The 19,287-nt window shown below is 37.8% G+C and overlaps 1 pseudogene; it reads left to right on the top strand.

Moving 5' to 3' along the window:
* Positions 1-15,313, top strand: part of LOC108709679 — a 37,843-nt pseudogene extending 22,530 nt beyond the window's left edge.
* Positions 15,314-19,287: the final 3,974 nt, after the last annotated feature.

The raw sequence follows: 19,287 nt of genomic DNA, 5'->3' as shown, positions 1-19,287 counted from the left end.
TGCCGGAGTATCGCAGGAGCTGCGGCCGACACGCTACACTACAGGAAGGGTGAGCTCCGCTTATTTCTCACTACCCGCTTTTCACTGTAGGATCTGATTAGGACTTAATACAGATAATTATATGTCAACTCAGAAACCAGTGTAACTAGTGTCAGAATTAATAATCAGCCTTGTAGCATCAATTTATATTACAGGCCAACATCATTTTCTATGATACATCTGAGATATTAGGGTCTCCAAAAGCAAAGTGATTACTCACCACGAAGGGGAAGTGGCCCAGGTGCACCGCCCGAGCCCTCAGCACGAGGAGCAGACAAACCGAAAAACCAATTTGGAGCAGGCACAATAGCTTATGGTTAAGTGTTTATGACACGAAACGTGTAAGGCTGTGGACATAATAAACTCTCTTCACTTTGAACTATTTGCCTGGTGGAAGTTTGCCTTCATTGAGTGCCTGCTCCAAATTGATTTTTCAACATTGTTTTCTGCTTGATAATTGGTGACAACCCCTAAGCTTAGCTTCTCAAAAGCTGCTCAGATCCCACTGAGCATGTGAGTGTCGCAGGCACTTTCCTAGATGGTGACCCCCTGTGACAAGTTTGAAGTCCTGGATCATTGCTGCTATTGAGATGCTGAAACTTTATGCTGGTACATTAAGTTCAGTTAAGTTCTCCTTTAAGTAAGGGGTTTTTCACTTTCATGAAAAGAACATAGACCTAAGTTATGAATATAATAAAATTCATTGTATACATGTCAGTAATGATAAGATCCAGAAAGGCTATTTACAGTTAGGTCCATAAATATTTGGACACAACTTTTTTTCTAATTTTGGTTCTGTACATTACCACAATGAATTTTAAATGAAACAACTCAGATGCAGGTGAACTTTAGACTTTCAGCATTAATTCAGAGGGTTGAACAAAAAGATTGCATAAAAAAGTAACTAAAGCCTTTTTAACACAGTCACTTCATTTCAGGGGCTCAAAAGTAATTGGACAAATTAAAAAACTGAAAATAAAATGTTCATTTCTAATACTTGGTTGAAAACCCTTTGCTGACAATGACAGGCTTGAACTAATGGACATCACCAGATTCTGGGTTTCCTCCTTTTTAATGCTCTGCCAGGCCTTTACTGCAGCGGCTTTCATTTGCTGTTTGTTTGTGGGCCTTTCTGTCTGAAGAATATATGTGTAGATAAACCAGCGCTAAAAGCTCGGGGTAAAAAAGAAATAGCAGTATATAGTGTAGTATAGTGTATATGACACCCCTGTGTGTATTAAGGGTTAATAGTGTTTCTTCACCTGTGGGGTTAAATTACCCTGCAACCATTTACCAGCATAAAATTATTCCACCGCCTGTGTTTGACAAATATTTATACTCACAGACGTTTTAAATTTTTGCTTGCATTAATTGCTGTTGCTGTTCCACTCGTTTTTGGCATCTAGGAACATATGCTTGACATCGTGTAAAACAATTTATTAAAACATATTTATAAGGTTAAAATTACACTCACAAAAAAATCTTGAAGTTTGCACGTATAAAAGTCATTCCAAAGGTGTTCCCGACTCCACCGAATTTTGTTCCGCTGTGTAGATTTGTTCAGTTTGCCGGCATAATCAGCGTGCGGTATCTGGGCCCCCTTGGATGACGTCACAGCCGACGCGTTTCGTCTCAGACGGACTTTCTCAAGGCTTTGGGGAGTGAACTACAGAACCTGGACACTTTCCTATGTTTTGCTTTCTGTCTGAAGTTTAGTCTTCAACAAGTGAAATGCAGCTCAATTGGGTTCAGATCAGGTGACTGACTGGGCCATTCAAGAATATTCCACTTCTTTGCTTTAATAAACTCCTGGGTTGCTTTGGCTGTATGTTTTGGGTCATTATAACTGTATGTCTGTAATCTATATTTTATGATATTGCTGATAACATACATTTTCTTCAAGCTCAATAGGGGTCCCTGGTGTCAAAGCACTCGGAAAATGACCAGAAACATTGGAGCAATATTCCTCATAAGATACTTATGATATCTGTTTAACGTGTAAATAGCTAAGCATTTTCTATGCATTTATGTTGTATACCCTAAAAAATGATAAAATAAAATATATAACAAAATAAATTTGCAGTAATCACTTGCTGGAGCTTTCTTCCCTTACTTTATCATTGATAAACACAACTTTAGCCTTCTGCTTTGGGTGTTGATAACACTCCTTTAAATAAAATGAATATAATCACTCACTGAAATTGCAACTCTAACCACACTCAGCCAGTAAGAACACATGTACCTTTTAAAAATTCAGACTATTCCCAAACAATTCTTTTTCATAAACCCATTCCATGCCTTTAATTGCCCATATTCTCCTCAGTTCTGCACATAATCATTTCATAAAGTATATCCCGTCTTCCCTACTCTGTGCTTTATCTTCAGTAGCTCTTCACTTCTGCTACCATGTTACTTAAATACTATCTCCATTCTTCTCATTCACATAACCATCTTCAAAATACATCACCTCTCTCCTGTGTACCTGATACATTGCCCCAATACAACCTTCTTTCTTGCAGTCTCCTATATCCTTAATAGCTGTCCCATTTTTTGACCCAATGTAGAACACATGCCACCTGTGTCCCCATTTGCTCTTTGTCCATGTCCTGCAGTACAGAGCAATACAGTGTATATGGTAACATATAGGTGTCACAAGATGGCTGTTAGTTTGGCAATGTGCACTTTGAATGCTAAATAGTTTAGTAGTGATACTAGGAAATATTCCACCTGCTACAGGAATCTATAACAATAACAGTTTTGCAGCAAATAATGAAACATTTTGTTATTTAGGTTACTTATTTGCACCCTAACCATGGCTGGGGTATTGATAGTAGCAGATGAAGCAGCATGTATACAGTATGTATCCACCATGCTTCATGTAAATCCCATGTTACATGAGATGCAAAATGCATTATAGTGGTATTTCTTAAGTACAAACTTTCAAGTGACACAGTATGCTGTTTTGTATTTGTGAGTCTTCTGCATCTGTAATAAAAACAGTTTATCTATTTAATACACCAGCAATCAATAGAATACTGACCTGTGTGTTAAGTGGAAACATAATCAGATTTTTTTTTCATTATGTAACTTCAAGTTGCTTGATTCTAATTGTTCCCAGGCAGTGGAGCCAAGCCCTAAACTACGGTTCAAACTAGAAAATAATGAACCCATTGATATCAACCCCCCCCCCCCTTCCTTTTCTCCTTTCAGACCAGGAGGACATTCCAGAGCAACTTGCAACTGACTTGTCTCATCCATTTGGGGATGTGGTCCATGAAAATAACGTCATTGCTAATGTGCCAGTAGCAGTAACTTCACCATTGGACTCATGTAAGTTTAACTGCTCTTGCCCATTGCCCCCTGAAGCAGAATATTGTATTAGCATCAACAAGTAGCTGTTTATGATGAAACATTGGGAAAACTTTACAGACCATATTACACACTGCGGCAGCATTGAATGTTGGCACACAAATATAAACGAAACTACACAACACTAAATACTGTTTCCAAGGAGTGCCTGAATTGTTGGTATCAAATTTAATATTTTGATATTTTAGTATTATTCAAACCCTCATCTCAGAGGCATAGTATAGCATCTCTGACTGGTCTGCAAATCCTATCAGTATATTTTTTGAAAATCTTGTACAGGGAAGCACATGTATGCTCCGGGTTATGAAAACTATTATCTGGAACTAGTGTTTTCCGTATAAGGGAATTTTTTGTAATTTTGATCACCATGCCTTGAGTCTACTAAAACAAATATTTAGACATTCAATAATCCCAATAGGATTAGTTTGCCACCAGTATGGATTTATTACAGCTTATTTAGGATCAAGTACAAGGTACTGTTTTATTATCACAGAGAAAGGATATCATTTTTTAAAAATGAGAATTATTTGTTTAAAATGGTCTCTATGGGAGATGGTTTTGCAGATAATAAATCCCATACCTGAACAAGAGAGAGTTAAATTTTAGTAAGTGCTAAAATCTGGTTCAGTTGACTCCTGGTATCACATGTGTTGGAACGTTTTATGTTTGGATAATTGTGCATAGCAATGCAAATAATGAATGCAACCCTATATAAGAGCAACGTTCCTTTTGTTGTTCTGCGGTCTTTATAAGAGAGGATGTGGGGAAATGCACACTTTTTGCTGACTGTGTGTACATTCATTTCTACCACATCAACATTTATATGCATTTCATGTATGCTTTGTACATATGGAAGCCTTTACAAATGACACTTTCTAAAATCACATTATGGGGCATATTTATCAAAGGTCAAGTGATAGAGTTATTTATTTATTTATTTTCACCTCTAATGACCTCAAAACTCGAATAGTAACTTATTTAAGAAAAAAATTGAATATCTACAACTCACTGGACCCCTGCCATTGACTTCTACATGAACTTGGCAGGTTTTAGGTGGCGTTACCTGTACTATAGAATTCGAGTTGTTCCCAGGCTCTAAGTATGATAAATCTTGAATTTGAGTTTCGAATATTCCCAACTCGAATTTGTGAGTTTTGAACAAAAATTCAAAAAATTCAAATTTACCATTCAAATCTTAATAAATCTGCCCCTACATGAGTAGAGGCAGCCAAACACTAAGAGCTAGGCAGGACGTGCAGTTTGGCTCTGACTTAAGCAGAGCCATTAGGTTCACCCTGTAAGTGCCTGTATGCCTGGGGAAGATAGTTTAAAATTTCTGCTGGCATTTACAGGGTTTAGTTTATGTGCTGAGAGAATGCTACTACTGGTAAGAGCTAGGGTTGCCACCTGGCCGGTAAAAATGAAGCCTGCCTTCGTAATGGTTCATTTGCCTTCAAGTGTTATGGAAGGACATATTTAATAAACATAGATAACATAAATACACTGAAAATTATTATATGCAGTTGAAGTTAAATGCATATAATTATATATAAACTTTGAGAATATTTATATGCATTTAGCATACAATAGTTGCCCATTATAATGTTCACCTTCCCAAGCTCATAATGCATTAGTAGGTAAAATACCACTAAAATATACAAGGTAGTAGATATTTCAGTGAAACTGCTGTTACGCTTGTAAAATGAAAGCTACTTTTTGTATCATTCCAGTGAGTAGTCAACATTACAGTGAAAATATCAACAAACATGAAGAAAGAGACGAAGGAGCTGAACAGAAGGGTGAGGAACAGTTCAGAGAACCCTCAAAGGAAGAAAAGGATCTACATGAGGTATTTTTTTTTGTTTTCTTTCTTTTTTGCCCAAATGGAGAAAATAGCATTCTTGCAACATTCACATACTTTATGACCAAGTGATAATTAAGTTTAGAAGTCAAGATTCTATGTTTTTTCACTGTGTCTCAAGCAACCACCAAAAAACCTCCTCCATGCCTACATCCTATACCACCTGGATTACTGTAACTTGCTTTTGTCTTTTTGCTTTTTTGGTCAAAACCCTCAAATTAGAATTCTGAATTATGCAAACTTGATTCGAATTTTAATTTCGAGATTTATCAAACCTATACCCTGGGAATAATTCAAATTCAACTATTAACCACTTTAAACATACGGAGTTCATGTATAAGTCAATGGGAGGGGTCCAGTGAACAATTTGAAGATGTTATCAGCCTTCCTGACATTTGAGTTTTTTCGGGGAAAAAACCCGATTTGAGTTTAGTCGAATTTGATTGAGTTTTCGAGTCATAAAATTCGTTCAAGTTTTAGATACTGTATTTAATTTTTTCTTCAATAATGTCAAAGTCGAATTTTTGAGTACATTTGAATTTAGTAGAGAAAAAAAACTCACATGAATTCGAAATTCGACCTTTGATAAATGGGCCTCCCAGTTAGTCTAATGTAATTGGGTATATCTGTTTGCAACGCAGCAAAATTAAAATTAAGCATCCTCAGAATAGTTATAGTCTCTTTATTCCCACAGATTTATCAGGGTTACTGTCTATAATGATTTTAGTAGAATATGCACTTCTGTACCATTTACCCATACTCCTTTATACCAGAACACCACACATGAATAATAAAAGTCAGTTCCCAGGTTTATTTCACAAGATATTTTCAAGGTGAACAGCTAACAGTACTAAACAGACATTACTATGAAATCCACTATATAAAACAATTATGTGACAGCATTTCTCTTCAAATTATCAAGAAAGGATAAAAACATTTGCACAATCACAGCTCTTACAAAATAGATTTCCTGCAAATGGAACTTAGGGATTATTTAGTAAACTCTGAATGCAAAAATCGATGAAAAATTAATTATTTTTTTTTATAAAAGCTGACTTTTAAAAAAATCACAAATTTTTCGGAATTTATTAAACCCCAAGGATGGAAAAGTCCAAATCTGAAAATCCGGCATCTCAGACCTGTCGAGGGAGAAGTCCCAATGATTTTTTGATGTGCGCTGGGTTTCGGTCAATACCCTGAAGTTTTCGGGTGAAAATTATGAAAACGTTGTGAAAATCAGATGAAAAAGTCTGAAAAATTTGTGAAAATCGGATTTTTTTTCGAATATCGAAGTTGAAGGATTTACCACAATTCGTTCGATCGAACGATTCGAAGGATTTAATCGTTCGATCGAAAATCATCCGATTTGAAGGATTTTAATCCATCGATCGAACGATTTTTCTTTGACAAAAAAAAGATAGCAAAGCCTATGGGGACCTTCCCCATAGGCTAACATTGACTTCGGTAGGTTTTAGGTGGCGAACTAGGGGGTCGAGTTTTTTTTTAAAGAGACAGTACTTCGACTATCGAATAGTGGAACGATTTTTAGTTCGAATCGTTCGATTCGAAGTCATAGTCGAAGGTCGAAGTAGCCAAAAAAAATTCAAAATTCGAAGTTTTTTTTCCTCTATTCCTTCACTCAAGCTAAGTAAATGGGCACCTTAATCTTCCAGTGGCAAACTTCTACCAGATTTGCTTTATTAATTTTAACTTATGGTCCCCGGCTGGGAGCAAGATTTTTATATAGGTAAATTATTTTATATACGGGGAGGGGGGGTAAAAGCTGAGATTGTGCAACTGTTTTTTTTTCTTTCCTGATAATTTGAATGGAAATGCTGTTTTGTGAATTTTTTGAGATTCGCCTATCGCTAATTAAAATGCTTTCAACTTTCACTGATGTGCACTGTCTGCATGCAAGTTTGAGACCACTCAGTAAGGTTGTTATTCGCTCATACAGACAGGGCGGTAATTGTGGAAATCTGTAGTGATGTCCACTGGAATTAACATGATCTCAAGGCTCTCTTCTGTGCATGTTCAGCTACACTGATAGGATCTAATTCTCATGTGCCTGGCCTTCATCTGTGTTATATATACCACTGTATCTAACACCAGGTGGTTGGCAAGTAGAAGCAGCATTCTGACCTGCTGCAGGGAAATAAGTACAGAGTGTATTCGACACACTCTGGGGGTTATTTATCCGCTACAAACTCCGATCAAATCCGCTTGGGTTTTTTACGCTTATTTATTATTACATTTTCCCGAAAATTAATAAAAACTTTTTTTTTCAGGATTTTCACCTGAAAACTCAGATTTCTTATGCTTTTTTGCCCAAAAACTTTGGGGTACTGCACGAAACCCAGTGCACATCAATAAATTATTGGGACTTCTCCCATTGACTTATATACAACCTCAACAGGTCTGAGATGCTGGATTTTCTAATTCGGACTTTGCCATCCTCTGGGTTTAATAAATTCCAAAAACGTTGTGATTTTTTTTTTAAAAGTCCAATTTTATTTTAAAAAAATCACTAATTTGATTTTTGCATTCAGAGTTTAGTAAATAACCCCCTCTGTGTCTAATACACTGAGCTTTTATTGTTATTAATAATAAAGCTCTATAATAATGTTAAAGCTTTTATTAGTTCCTAGTTTTTATTAATTCCCTAGTTATTCTATGTCCTTTAAAGGTGAACCAGTCCCTTTATATTTAGACTTTTGAGACTTGTAGTATTTTCAGATCACTTGGGAATTGTATTTTTCAATAGATATTTATTTATATTTTTGTCAAAACCTTACAAGGAAAACAAACATAATGCACTATTGATATATACGGTTATATAGGATCTCTTAGGGAATAGCATACACTGTATATACAGGTATGTGACCTGTTCTGCAGAATTTTTGGGACCTGGAGTTTTCTGGATAATGGATCTTTCCATAATTTGGATCTTCATACCTTAAGTCTACTAGAAAATCATGTAAGCATAAAATTAACCCGATAGGCTGGTTTTACCTCCAATAAGTATTACTTATATCTTAGTTGGGACCATGTACAATGTACTGTTTTATTATTAAAGAAACAAAATCATTTTTAAAAAATTGGATTATTTCAATATTATAGGAGATGGCCTTTCCGTAATTCAGAGCTTTCTAGATAACATGTTTCTGGATAAAGGGTCCCATACCTATATATAGGGAAAAAAATACAGTTCAAGGCAGTGTCAACCCTTTGGACAAGTACATTCTCCAGAACAGGGCCCAGCAACAATCTGAGAAGGTAAACTTACTGCAAGAAGCAAACTCTGGAAAACATCTTAACCACAGAGCTGTTAATCATATTAAACCTACATTATTTATTGGTGACCTGGAAACTATCATAAAGCTCAGGTTATAAATAAAAGGGAAAGTAGCAAACATAGAGTGTTACTACCATTAAGGGGCTGAATTCTTTTTAAAACTTGCTATTTACTTCCTATTTTACTGAGGTTTACTGAGTAAAAAATGGAAACACATAAAAGGGAATAATATAATACATCAAGGGGCAGATGTATGAAGGGTCGAATATCGAGGGTTAATTAACCCTCGATATTCGACTAGGAACTAAAATCCTTCGACTTCGAATATCGAAGTCGAAGGATTTAGCGCAAATCCTACGATCGAACGATCGAAGGATTATTCCTAACGATTAAATCCTTCGAATCGAACGATTCGAAGGATTTTAATCCAGCGATCGAAGGAATATCCTTCGATCAAAAAAACTCAGGCAAGCCTATGGGGACCTTCCCCATAGGCTAACATTGACTTCGGTAGCTTTTAGCTGCCGAAGTAGGGGGTCGAAGTTTTTTTTAAAGAGGCAGTACTTCGACTATCGAATGGTCGAATAGTCGAACAATTTTTAGTTCGAATCGTAGTCGTAGTCGAAGGTCGAAGTAGCCCATTCGATGGTTGAAGTAGCCCAAAAAACACTTTGAAATTCGAAGTTTTTTTAATTCGAATCCTTCACTCGAGCTTCATGAATCGGCCCCCAAAAGTAACAAAACAATTGAACAATTGCATAGAGGTATATGTTAGGCTGGACATCAATTTCACTTTTCAGGGCTTTCAAGACATTGAAAAGAAGTTTGATAGTTTGGTCCTAAGAGTCTATTTATGATCTAGGTTCTTGGGTGCTTGAAAAGTGAAAGATAATGACATATTAGAGGAAGAGATTAGAGAAAGAACAAGAGTTATGGGGGGAGGGTGGGCACTTTATCCTTTAGTGAGGATGGAGTAGCCATGGTGGGTAGGGCACTTTGTCCTCTAGTGGGGAAGGATGGGGAAAGGTAGGTATGGAGTAGGTATGGTAGGGAACTGTGTATACATACATTGGGTATTACTCTCAGTAGAACTATAGTCTTGAAAAGTGTTTGGAAATATTGGAAGAGGGTTAAACTGACAAATCTTTCCTTGTACTGGCTAACAATTTAGTCCAGGGTTTTAACGTGTATCTTTGGTGTCCTAATTTTGGTTGGAATTGAAGTCATGAGATGTACCTGGATTACTGTTTTTTCCATTGCTTGTTATAATTCTGTGTGATTTCAGCTTCAAGAGGCTAATCATTACATTATATGTGTGTGGGGTGAATCCTTTTAAGACGTACAAGGTATTTCATAAGCACAAAATTGACTAAGATCTGGGGGAAATGTAAATACATTTAAATAGATTACACATAGAAGGTTGTGGTCTTTAGAATGCTGAGATGAATGTTTTAGTGTCTTTACAGTACAAATGGTGCTATATCAATTACAAATGAAACAACAGGCAAATGAATAGGTGCAGTCTCATCTCATAAACCAGCAGAGTTGCAGTAGTCACAAGACAATATACATTGTATCACTGAAAAAGTGTTTCCTTGATTTGGAGATAAAGCAGCAAATAGTGCCTTGTATGTTTTGGGAGAAAAAAAGAGAATGAGTAACAATGTCAGATAAAGATGCACAATATAGATATGTCTCTATCTCTGGTAGTTGCAGAAAGACTGTTGAATCAATTGAAGTGAATTCCATGCTAACCTCTGTTACTTTGCTCAGATCTCATTTCATAACAGTTGCTTATTATTGTTGTTTTTTAGGTACTTTCCCTCTCTCTCTCTCTGTAATTCATACGGGTGAATCATTGTGGAATGAGAAAGCTTTGATTTTATTACAGGAACAGGACAAACTATATCATCAAAAAATGTTATTTTCAAGAGACTCACCAAGTATATGAGGAGGCCCAGGTGCTCTGCCCCGAGCCTTGAGCTTGAGGGAACGGATATCACTGCATTGTTTGTAGGGTAGGCACTCACGGAGCAATCCTCCAGGCAGTTGCAGTTAAAAAAAAAGTGTTTATTGAAGTATAAGCATGGATTACAGCACAAACTAGTCACATTGCTGTAAAACAGGGAAATGTACCAGATGAAGCCAGATCCTAAAAGTATATCAGTATAGGTATGACATTCGTTATCCGGAAACCCATTATCCAGAAAGCTCCGAATTATGGAAAGGCTGTCTCCCATATATAAATAATCCAGGTTATTTCCTTTTTCTCTGTACAGGTATCCAGAATGCTCGGGACCTGGGTCTTCTGGATAACAGATCTTTCCGTAATTTGGATCTTCATACCTTAAGTCTACTAGAAAATCCTTTAAACATTAAATAGGCTGGTTTTGCTTCCAATAAGAATTAATTATATCTTAATTATATCTTAGTTTGGCTCAAGTACAAGATACTGTTTTGTTTTTACAGAGAAAATGGAAATAGTTTTTTTTAAAATTTGGATTATTTGGATGAAGTGGAGTCTATGGAAGACTGCTATTCTGTAATTCGGAGCTTTCTGGATAATGGGTTTCCGGATAACAAATCCAATACCTGTAATAATAAAACCGTAGCTTGTACTTGATCCAGACTAAGATATAATTGATCCTTATTGGAAGCAAAACCAGCCAATTGGGTTTATTTAATGTTTACATGATTTTCTAATAGACTTAAGATCCATTAGGTCTCAAGCATTCTGGATAACAGGTCCCATACCTGTATGCATAAAGAGGAGGAAACCGTTTTAGGGCACTAAAGTGGCTAAAACTAAAGTGTAAAAACTCAGACTTTCTACTCTTTGCTTTGCATATTGCAGGGAGAGACTCTTTTATATCTTACTTTTTCTTAACACTCCCATATTAAACTACAGAGAAACCTCAATTTTACATTCCCTGATTTTAAGTTTTCCCTCAATGAACATCATTGTTTTGTGGTCCCAGCTATACATTATGCATAATACATTTCTCTGATTTACGCCATTTTTTCAGCTCACTTGAAAAAAATTTAAAATTGGGGGGGTTCTACCATAGTTTGTATTAATTTAATCCTGTTCATTCTAGTTTTGTTGCACTAAAATTCTGACACTGGCCAGAAGCATAACTGCTTATTGGTGGGGAGTAAAACTTGGAGGGGAGTGCTGAACGTAGTCTATACTAGGGGTCCCCAACCTTTTTTACTCCTGAGCCACATTCAAAAATAAAAAGAGTTGGGGAGCAACACAGGCAAGCCAAATAAGGGCTGTGATTGGCCATTTGGTAACCCCTATGTGGACTGTCAACCTACATGAGGCTCTGTTTGGCAGTACATGTAGTTTTTATGCAACAAACATTTGCCTACAAATCAGTAATTCAAAAATAAGCTCCTGCTTTGAGGCCACTGGGAGCAACATCCAAGGGGTTGGAGAGCAACATGTTGCTAATGAGCCACTGGTTGGGGATCACCGGTCTATACCAATAGTCGCCAACCAGTGACCCATGAGCAAAATGTTACCACCCCCTTGTACTGTATGTTGCTCCCATTGGCATCAAAGCAGGTGTTTATTTTTGAATTTCTGGTTTGGGGGCAAGTTTTATGTTCCATAAAAACCAGGCAAACTGCCAAATAGAGCCTTCTGCAGACAATCACAAATAGTCGATCACAGCCGTTATTTGGCACCCGGAGGAACTTTTTTTTTACATTGAATATAACTCTCCATTAAAAAGGTTCGGGATTCCTGGTCTGTACCTTCTAAATGATACTAGAATGTGGCCGTTGATTCAGAGAATCCGGGGCTTTGCCAAGTTTGTGCCTCATAGAACTGTCCTGTTTAAGAATTGCAGTCATTTTTTTTTTAATAAAAACATCTGGGTGTTTGGTATCATCTGTGAATTACATCACTTAGTTTGAGAAATTCCTTTTTTAAACGTAAATATTTCTTATATTTCCTCAGGTTGACAAAGAATCCTTAGACGATGTCTCTGTGGTAGAAAAAGTATCAAATGAAAGGTAAATAAGTATTAGCCTTATACATGTGTTTGTGCCAATACTTTGCATTGAAGCATTTAGGGGCAGATTTACTAAAGGACGAGTAACGCTGGCAATGATTCACCAGCGTTACCGTTTTCAGGCACTTTGCTGATTTACTAATGGGCACAGGCGTAACATCGCTAGCGAAATAGACAGACGTTAGTGCTCATTCACGAATGGACGTTACTCCAAAAATTCATTTAGATGCGGATTTTACTGAACGTTGCGTCTTTCGCCAGACTTGCCTTCTCCAGCTCAGACCAGGCCAAGTGCATTGGAGTTCATGGATCTTCATCAATCTTCTGTTACTTACATCATATTTTTAGTGGAAAATGTTTCTAAGTCGCAAAAAATACTGGCGTCTTTTCCCTTTTTCAGATTGATAGCCTGCAAAAGTCCTTTTTGGGGTAACCTGGTTCCCCCATACATTTTCTAACATAAACTATACAGTGGGCTCGTGTGTAGGTCTATTGTCTTTATTAAGGTTCCCTGGGCTTGTGTAATGTATTTGCTCCAACATATACATCCATGTAACTATGCAAATTAGCCTGAGCGAAGACCCCTAATGAAGTTGCGCTAGGCACAATTAACCGCTGGCTCATCTTCGCTTTGATTGCCAAAGTAACGCTAGCGAAAATGCGGCCGCGTTAGGCGCCCTGGACACAACTTCGAATTTTTGTAAATTAACATTGTCTGAGTGAACTGCGCCTGGCGAAGTGTTGCAATGGCTGCGAAGCTGTCGCTGACGTATTTTCGCCGCTTAGGAAATAGTTTGTTCTCATTATTATGATACCGTTTGTTTAACCAGATGTTGCTCCTTGGGAATTCTAGAGCCAGACCAAAGTTGTAAATACAAAGAAAAGGAAAGTGATAGGGTGCGTGATTCTGTAAAATACTCCAGCGAGAACTTAATGTAAGAGCCAGGAACATTTTCAGAACAAAATTAGAATTTAAAACCATGCATATTACATCTGCTCTTACGTTCAGTCACATTGTGTTCCGTTAGTGTGATAATGAGACAGTTTGAGGCAGTTTCTGATTCTGAAAATGGTTATGGTTAAACCTTCAAAGAGAATGTTATAGAATTCCACTCTGCTCATCTGTTCTGTCAGCAGCACCAGCAACGCTCTTATTTCCCCATTGCTGCCGGGTCTAGATTTAATACAAGGAACTTGTTTCCAAATACAACTGCACGGGTGATTTCTCTTATCCAATGAAATGTATGGGAGGCAAGTACAGGTATTCAATCCGTTATCCAGAAACACGTTATCTAGAAAGCTCCGAATTTCGGAAAAGTCATCACCATAGACTGCATTTTATCCAAATAATCCAATTTTTTAAGAATAATTTCCTTTAAAACAGTACCTTGTACTTGATCCAAACTAAGATATAATTAATCCTTATTGGAAGCAAAACCAGTTTATTGGGTTTATTTCATGTTTACATGATTTTCTAGTAGACCTAAGGTATTTTATATATTTTATATATTACTTAGTTCCAAATTACGGAAGGATCCCTTATCCGGAAAACCCCAGGTCCTGAACATTCTGGATAACAGGTCCCATACCTGTACTGAAATGTGATGGGGAAACTCACACACACATACACACACACACTCACTCACACACACACATACACACACACTCAGTCACATACATACACACTCACTCAAACACACAATCACATACTCACACTCCCATACACTCTCTCAAACACATGCTCAAACAAACACCCCACACAAACACATCCACTCAAACATTCACACACCCCGACCCACACCCATTGCATTATCTAGAACACACATTTTCATTTTGATGATTGTTCCAGTTTTGGGAAGCAGATGTATAGCAGCATGGACAGCAGTGGGTCTTTATCTTTTAGCAACACTGGGAAGAGGACAGTATAATGGCAGTTCTATCCTCTGGCTGAACGTGGGGGTATAACTGCTTCATCTTTTACCTCTTGCTGCACAATTCTCCTTTCAGCCACCTCCTATGGGCCGATTCTTGAGCCTGTTTATAAAGGGTCTGATTGTGAGGCTTCCCACGCAGCGTTCTGCCTATTAAATTCATTTCTCTCTCTCCATTCAGCATCACCGCTCTCTCTCTCTCTCTCATGGAGAAGACGACGAGAACTTCTGGTAAACAATCACTTCCTTTTTGCAAGACGCATCCAAGAGCTTTGAATTTTGGGGCTAATTATTTTTTGTGACCAGCACAGCGTGTATTCATTTGATGTGGAAATCTTGTCAGGGGCTGATTGTTGTTTCTCTGAATACGCAGCCATGTTAGATAGATCTGCTTTTAACCACTTCTCCTCTTTTAATCAAATGCCAATGAACTGCTCTGTGTGTGAAAAAGGAAAATGGGATTGTTTTCCCTAAGCAGGGGAATGTAGGCACATAAAGGTTTATTAGAACCAATGGATTTTCTCAGTGAAATTTTACATCATATTAAGATTTTCACCCTACCGTTTTAGCACAAGCTTTATTCAGTCAATGGTTTATTTAAGATGCTGCAAATGGCTCTCATGTCCTCACAGGCACTATATACTCATATTATATGCACAATTTCATTGCATGACAGAGAATCTATGGCTGCACGGACACTTATCTGCAATGAAAATGACAAGCAATTGCAATAGAGTTATGAATAATGGGAGAATGCTCACTTCCCTTTAGCAAGCAATATTTTACCATGTTTCGTATCTCTCAATCATGGGTAAAACATTTGATTGGGAAAAGGGGCCAAATACGGATCACTATCCTTTTTCGATTAGGACTACACGTACGTTTTCGGCGCGATCCGACGCGCTGCGACAAAACTCATGCGACAGAAATAAGGTAAGAGATAGAAATGTCGGATGAAGTCGCAACGCAATACGACTGTCTGATGCAAGCGCAGCGTGCAGGGTCTACAGCCAACATCGTGTCATGTCAGGTCAACGCTGCAGGAGTACAGAATACGAATTTATCAGAGCAGCCATGATTACTTTCCTGAAATTCATAAACACAAAGAAACCATGTGTTGGCTTTTTAAGAAGTGTGGAAGCACATGCAAGCATAGTCTCAGATAAGCTCAGGGTCCTTGGCAGATTAAAGGAACAGTAACAGCAAAAAATTAAAGTGTTTAAATGGCACGACAATGTAATGTAGTGTTGTCCAACTGGTGTGTTTGTTTCAGAAACACAACTATAGTTTATATAAACAAGCTGCTGTGTAGCCATAGAGACAGCCCTTCAAGAACAGAATACACAGCAGATAACAGTTAAGTCCTGAAGAATCCCATTGTATACTACAGAGCTTATGTTATCTGCTGTGTATCCTGTGCCTTTTCTCCTTTTTCAGTTTTGAATGGCTGCCCCCATGTCTACACAGCAGCTTGTTCATATTAACTTTTGTAGTGTTTCTGAAGCAAATACCAGTTCAGCACAACAGTACATCAAATTTTCGTTACTTCAAAACCCTTTCATTTTCTGTTGTTACTGTTCCTTTAAATTGGGATATGCAAGTAAATGAGAGCACTATTCACTTTCACTGATCTAGTGATTCATGTCGACTAATACATAACCCAGGTCACAACTGTATCATTGATTTCTTGTAGCCCCTGTGATGTGTAATGATTCAGTATGTGCAGCACATACACTTCAGCCTCTCCGCCTGTCTCTTTCATTCTAACAGAGATACAGTGGCTATTTTGTATAACGTACATGCCTGCCATCATATTTCCACCATGGATTTGAATAGAGGCTGCTATATGGTTATTTTAGGACTTCTGTGGAAGCAATAATCGTTGTGGTTATAGCAAACCAATCTTATCTGCTTCATGTGCCATAATCACATGTATTGACTATTGGGGGCCCTTTTGGGATGAGCAGTTTGAGCATATCTTTGTAAACCATTCATCTTCCTAAAAAACATGATTTTGCAATAGGACAAAGTAATTCTTAGCCATTCCATTGCATGTTCTGCAACAATTGAAGCCCCAGTGGTTGCCATCCTCTCCATCCCTGTATAAGTGTGTATATAGTGTTTTGTATTTATTTGTTATCAATAAAGTGGACATTGAATATCAACAGAGATTTCCTTAAATGATGTTAAGGCAGCACATTAAAGCAGTGTTTTGTATTGCTGTCTTGCCACACATCCGAACTTCACTTCCAAAAAGGGCACAGTCTGCAAGAAGTTTGTATATCCTCCCTGTGCTCTAGAAGGCCAAATACTACAAATTAAAATATTGACAAAAAAAAACAAAAAATAAAATTGGCTTTAGGAAAGTTTTGAGGCTTTACATAATACCTTGAGTAGCTATAACTCATTTATTACTAAGCAGGAAACTTGAAAGTACATTAAATCAGAGAAGTATATCTCCCTATATTCAAGCTTTTTGGTCTACCAATCTGAAGTCATAATGCAGCCTTCCATGCGTGTTCCTTTGGATTATTTTCTTTGTAAATTGTTTTAGTTCTGTGCCAACATTTTGAACTCCTGTCTCAACCCAACCCATGGATGTTCCATTCACCTGTTATTGTGCTGACTGGAGATGCCCATTCTATAGGGTTGCCACCTGTAATAAAAGACATTCACCCTGGTGGTCCGGCGGGGATGCCCGCCACACAGCTCCTCTTCAGCCGCCATATTGGGTACTTAGGGCGCGCACGCACGTGTCTCATTTCTTATATTGACGCTGACGGAAAATCAAACGCTATATAAGGCGCAATTATGCTGTTGATCATGGCCTGTTATAGGGTTTGTTCCTGGAGCTTCTGAGCATTGTGCTAATTTGTTTATCTGTTTAGATTCCTGTTGTGACCCTTGCCTGGCTATTGATTATCCTGAGTTCAGAATCCTGACCCTTGTCTGATTACCGACTTCGATTCTGCTTAACCCCTCTGATTGACTTCCTGGTTTGACACTTGCCTGCCCCGACCCAGCCTGATCTGACTTCTCTATTGCCTAACGCCTTGTACCACGACCTTCTGCCCAAAGACTTTGCTTTACTGTTGTGCCTGTCTAGAACCCCTCGCCTTGCACCTCTCATTTTAAGACCTGTCGGCATCTGAGTAGCTGAGGGCTCCTCCCGAGGCCAAAGGCAGCTGCTACAGGCAGAAGCATGAGCCGAGACCTGGGTGCTTGGCATCGGTTCTAGATGTTACACCACCTTTTCAATAGAAGAATACAGGCCAAGATGTGCTGAAGACGCATCAGTGATGTAGGAAGGGTGGACCAATGACATAATTGGGCAGAATAAGAATGTATTACAGATTTACTGGCATGTACATTGTGGGTAAATTTGTAATACCTGTTCAAGCTTTGGCTAGCATTTTATCAGCTTGGACAATCAGAATACCAGCCCAGTAGGACCCCTAATATTCTAGAACGGAGAATGTATTGTTGGATTTAATTTCAATTCTATGGTCACACCTTCCAAGGTATATACTCCTACTCTGAGAGGTCTAATTCTTTGTCAGGCATTGCAGAAATAAATAAACATTGGTGTCCAGGCCTTTCCACTACAGTTTCAGGAATATCTAAGACAGCAAAATATAACTGCTCATAGCAATTGACTTTAAAACTGGTACCAAGGAGAGCGGATAAGCATCCCATAAACATTTCTCTTGATGTCATGGTTAGAGCCAGGGCTGGGCTTCAACTATAAAAACTCAATTACAACGTATTAACTGTACTAGCAAGTGTGGAAAGGAAATCAGGTAGTAGGTATCCATTAGGGCTTTTAATTCTCAGGGTGATACAGTATTTTATGAAAATTAGATATTTTGCATCCAATTAAAGCAAAAGTTATTGCTGTTAAAATGCTGTATGGTGGCCCCCTGTATTAGTAGGCCCAGGAAAAAAATGTTAAATTTTGTCCATATATGAAAAGAAAACTGGTGTAAAAACAGGAAGGAGCAAATATTGTGCATGCTGGTTATAGTGCATTGTTCCAGACATTGTTGAGTAGAATAGTGTACTTTGATTAAAAAGTTGATTGGAGAGGAGAAAACATAGAAAGAAATGCAGAAAATGATAGGTTACAATTAGCCAAAGAACACATTGACTGGCCTAAACAGAAATGGTGCAATATGTTGTGGACTGATGAAAGCAAGTTTGTTCTTTTTGGGTCTAGGGACGCCCCAAACACTGAATTAAAGCCACAGTACTCTGTGAAGACAGTGAAACATGGTGGCACAAGCATCATGATATGGGGATGTTTCTCATACTATGGTGTTGGGCCAATTTATCACATACCAGGGATCAGTTTCAATACATCAAAATACTTGAAGACAACTAAACACATCGAGCAATATCTTGGTTCCTGACCAACAAGATTGACGTTCTTGAGTGGCCAGCCAAACCCCCAGACCTTAATCCAATAGAAAACTTGTGGGGTGACATCAAAAATGCTGTTTCTGAGGCAAAACCAAGAAATGCAGAAGAATTGTGGAATGTAACAAGTGCCAGAAGTTGGTCGACTCCATGTAACACAGACGTGCAGCAGTTCTCAGATACCATGTCCTAGATGAATGAAAATCTTCATAGTCACAAATTTGATCTATTTTTCTTCATGTGTTGATTTGGAATAGAATGTGCAGTGTTCCCAGTGCATTTGTGTGTATGGAAATAAAAGCCATAATAAGGATTTTGAGCTTTATTCACTTTTTTTAAATACGCTATTATCCT

Source organism: Xenopus laevis, chromosome 2S, assembly GCF_017654675.1.
Source record: "Xenopus laevis strain J_2021 chromosome 2S, Xenopus_laevis_v10.1, whole genome shotgun sequence".
Taxonomy (NCBI): Eukaryota; Metazoa; Chordata; class Amphibia; order Anura; family Pipidae; genus Xenopus; species Xenopus laevis.
This window is presented reverse-complemented; position numbering and strand designations above follow the sequence as displayed.